The sequence below is a fragment of the Cajanus cajan genome, chromosome 3 (assembly GCF_000230855.2).
Source record: "Cajanus cajan strain Asha chromosome 3, NIPB_CcT2T_4, whole genome shotgun sequence".
In the NCBI taxonomy this organism is placed as follows: domain Eukaryota; kingdom Viridiplantae; phylum Streptophyta; class Magnoliopsida; order Fabales; family Fabaceae; genus Cajanus; species Cajanus cajan.
The window spans coordinates 17,552,561-17,557,183 of record NC_138519.1 but is presented as its reverse complement, the minus strand read 5'-3'; the positions used below and the strand labels follow the sequence as shown (position 1 = coordinate 17,557,183).

At 31.9% G+C, this 4,623-nt stretch overlaps 1 long non-coding RNA gene across 1 annotated transcript; it reads left to right on the top strand.

Annotated features, from left to right (window-relative positions):
- The first annotated feature begins 2,799 nt into the window (after positions 1-2,799).
- LOC145955635 (uncharacterized) lies at positions 2,800-4,303 on the top strand. The gene is made up of 2 exons (XR_014432302.1): positions 2,800-3,477; positions 3,938-4,303. It is a non-coding gene; the product is annotated as an uncharacterized LOC145955635 (long non-coding RNA).
- The last annotated feature ends 320 nt before the right edge of the window (positions 4,304-4,623 follow it).

Here is a 4,623-nt window from a genome sequence, read left to right as displayed (position 1 = left end):
TAGTTCATATCTTTTATAGATTATATATACAAAACTTTATATTAATCCAAGATGATTTGATACTTCATTTTTATAAAACAAAATTGATGTGATATATTCATTTCAAAATACACTAAAATATGAACACTTGGATTATCTTCTAGTTGTTGTTCAATTTTAACAAAATTTGATATACACGTATAAAGTGATATGAACTTTCAATTTAACGGTTGGATTTACAAAATTCACATTTAATATAAAGTTATAGAGCGGCATAATATATATAACCCCTTATATTATATATATATATATATATATATATATATATATATATATATATATATATATATATATATATATACACACACATACATATATATACAGCGACAACTGCACGTTTGGAATAGTGAGGCACTTGCCCTCACTACTATTTAACATATACATAATTTTTTTATCTAAAAAATAATATATTTTAAAAAAAAATTATATTCTAATAAAATAAATATATAGATTCAGAAAAAATGTTTATTTATTTGATATCTGTCAAATTTTTTAAGGAAATTAATTCTCATGTGATAAAAAAAAATTCTTAATAATGAATTAATTTTTAAAAAAAGTTTAATTATAATATATATGTATATATATATATATATATATGTCTTAATATTCACATATATAATGTAATATATTAAAACAAATAATTTTTTGATAAAATAAAATTTGTAGCATGCATGTTTTTCTTTTGTGTTTTTTATTTATTGTATACGTTGATTAAAAAAATCAAAATAGTAAAATTGTATACATTGATTAAAAAAATCAAAATAAGAAAAATCATAAGATTTATATTCCATTTAGAATTGTTATTATAAGATATATTTTAAAATAAGTTATCATCTAAAAATATATATTAGATATTAAAAACATATTTATATCATAAATAAATTAAACTTTATTTTTATAAATTTAACATATAGATTTTTATATTTTTAATAGTGTTAAATTATTATAAAATAAGTCTATATGATTGTAGTTCTACTCAAATATTTAAAAATTATCTATGATAGATAAATAAGTCACACTTAAAATATATATTTTTAAAGAAAGTTAGGTTCAAACCAAGTAAATTATAATAAAATATAGTATAACCTAATTTATTTTCATCTTTAATACTAATCGTAGATATAAAAAACTTGTAATAAATAATTATAATATATATTTATACCTTTAAAAGATATATAAAATTTTTAATACTACAAATATATATAAGAAATTAAAAATATAAATTAAAAATAAGATTTCCGACGGAACATTCCGTTGGAAATTTTTTGGCAGAAAATTCCGACTGATTTATTTTTTCGTCGGAAATTTCCGACGGAAAATTTTTGACGTAAAATTCTGTCGAAAATTTTTGACAGAAATATAAATCCGTCGGAAATTACCGATGGATCCATATCCGTCGGAAATTTTCCGTCGGAAATTTACATTTTTCTTGTAGTGTCTTCTTATATGTAAATAACTATATGATCTGAGATCTCTATGGGTTCTTATGGGAAACCCTAAGGGAATGCATTGGTAATTATAAAAGGAGATTATTTGAAGAGGTAATTGTATGAGTAAATTGTATTGTTTTGAATGATTAATATTGTATGAATTAGAGTGCTCTGTGGGTTCCTGTGTGATGGAAAAGACTAGGAGGAGTGGTAGATGACTTCTCCTTAGCTTCTCCTTTGCTCGGATCTTCTTCAAGGAGATGGAAACCACAAAGATGAACACTATATGGAGGAAGTATCACGGATGGAAGAGGCTTAAGCCTTGGATGGAAGCATCCAAGCTTAAGGTGCAAGGGAAAGCTGACTTCAAAGAGGAGGAAAACCTAGTAGGGTTCCTAAGGTGAAGCTTTCTCTCATGGTGACTCTTGAACGAAATTTGGCTGAATAAGCTCTCAAATTTCATTATTCTCAAAAGTGAATACAAAAATGTGAAGGGAGGACTTAAGTATGCACGGAAATGAAGCACATAGGCACCTAAACCAAAGCTACACAAATTGGCGCCTAAAGTTTGAATTCAAATTTGAAATTTGAATTCAAACTTTCACTACTAGAAAAATACTATTTTACATCTATATATCTACATCGGTTTCTAAAGAAACGATGTAAATAAAAACTGCGGTGGCAGTTTAGTAAATAAATAAAAGGTGTAAGCATATTTACATCGGTTCTGTGCAAAAACGATGTAGATGCGAAAAATTTTACATCAGTTATTTTATCGACCGATGTATAATTGAAATCGTAGAGCTATTCTACATCGGGTTTAACTTTGCCCGATGTAGAAGCGAAGGCCAAATTTCCGTGCGAACAAACCCTCTCAACATCTCAACACTATCGCAAACGCTCTCAACACTCTCAGGGGCGCTCTTCTCTTGCTGACCTTCAACAACCCTAGAGGAGCTCTCTCTCTGAACATCTCAACACTCTCGCGGGTGCTGTCAACGCTCTTATGGGTGCTTTTCTCTTGTTGACCATCGACAACCTCAGAGGAGCTCTTTCAAAACGACGTGGGGCTCCAAATCCACAAACACTCTCGGAAGAGCTCTCTTGAAATGTGGTGGTGCTCGCGTGAGTTCGTCGCCGAAGGGAAGACCAAAAGATTCGTAAGTTTACCTAAAAACTATTTTGGAATAGTATGTGATATATTGTGGTTAGGGTTTAGGGTTGCGACGGACCCATCACCCAAGCCTTGCTGGAGAGCCTCGCCGGCTACACGCCTTTGATTCCCCCCGTTGAAAAGCCTCCTACTTTGGATGATGCGGAAGCGGATACCACCGACACGATTAATGGGTCTGACGAGGTGGAACCTTCTCCAAAGGTGAACTCCAGCTTTTTGGGAACATCGAATTGAACCCCTCTGCTGGATTTTTAAACTATGGACAGGTGGGCTTATATTTTATTTATTTATGTGAGGCATACTGAATTGCTTTTGAACTGATAACAATGCTTGGTATTTGAATTTGTTTAAGGGAACTGTGATTGATAGTAGATTGTTGTCGGTGTTGTTGTTTGTTTGATGAAGAATGTATATCTCTGGTTCACGAATGTAGGGATTATTCGAGGGTTTGAAAGCGTACCGGAAGCAAGATGGGAGAATACTTCTCTTCCAGCCAGAAGAAAATGCTTTGCGGCTGTGGCTGCAGGTAGGTGCGGAGCGGATGTGCATGCCATCGCCTACTGTGGAGCAGTTTGTGGAAGCTGTAAAGGATACAGTTTTAGCAAACCAAAGTTGGGTGGGTACTGTAGAGCCCTGTCATTGCCATATACATTTTAGATATTGTAACATGCATCAGATTGATTAGGTGATATTTGGTTTCAGGTTCCTCTTGCAGGTAAAGGTTCCTTGTATATTAGGCCTTTGCTAATGGGAAGTGGGCCTGTACTTGGTCTTGCACCTTCTCCAGAGTACACCATTCCAATTTATGTCTCACCTGTTGGGAACTACTTCAAGGTAAGGCATATTTACTTTTGTTTATATATGTATGCTTTTCAACTTCATTATCTTCTTTCAGATTGAAATAACAAATTTTGATCCGAATCCCATAGGCAAGAGAGGTTTGAAAGATTTACTCAAATATGGCTTAGAAACTGGGACATTTTTTTTTGGATATTATGAGAATAGGGATGCAACATTAATTGGAAATTTGTTTTTTATAAGGTTTTGTTGATGTGACTGAATGGGTTGAATTTGCAGTATGAAAGGATGAAGAAAACTAACAGTATGAAATGAAATTATTGTGTTGCATAATTTATTTTCTACTTCTACAACTTTTATCAGTATCATGCTATCATAGTAATTATTATTTCCATGATAACATGTCATACTTGTATCTTTCTGTACCTTTTGTTGTGGAAATTTAAAACGTACTTATACCCCTTCATAAAGTAATGAAGTGTCAATGTCACCATAGGAAGGATTGGCCCCAATCAATTTGATTGTGGAAAATGAATTACATCGTGCAACTCCTGGTGGCACTAGAGGTGTGAAGACCATTGGAAACAAGACTGGATAAGATGAATTGGACTGTTGAGATGAGATAAGTGCACTAAGCATAACTTGCAATGCATGTTTTGCTGAAATCTCTTTGAATCTCCGAGCTCAAGAAGTTTCTTTTAAAATTTTTCTATCATATATGATGAGCTGCTGTAGATAGTATTGTGGTGTGTTTATTTCTATTGAATGACTAGCAAGAACCAAAAAAAATAATTCTAGATTTGTTTATTTTCTTGCCAGCTAGAGGAGTCATTATCAGTATTCAGTGGATTAGTTTACCTTTTACTAATGACATGTCCTAATCTAAGCCAAATTGAATGCATAAACCCAAATTGCCGCATTCGATGAGATATATCACTTTGAAAATAATCTAAGGGCTAAACACATATGTATGGTTTGGTAATGGACGTGTAACATTTTTTTAATTAGAAATATGAAGCATTGACCCAAGGCTTTTGGCATAGTTGTTGCTGTTGCGCCCTCTAAGCTATATTTGCTTCAATTTATTTCTATTGCATATAGTTGGTTATGTTCAATCATAATTTACTTTCTGGAACTCTTCACAAGCAGTACAATAGATATGCAATAAGCAAGAGTAATATT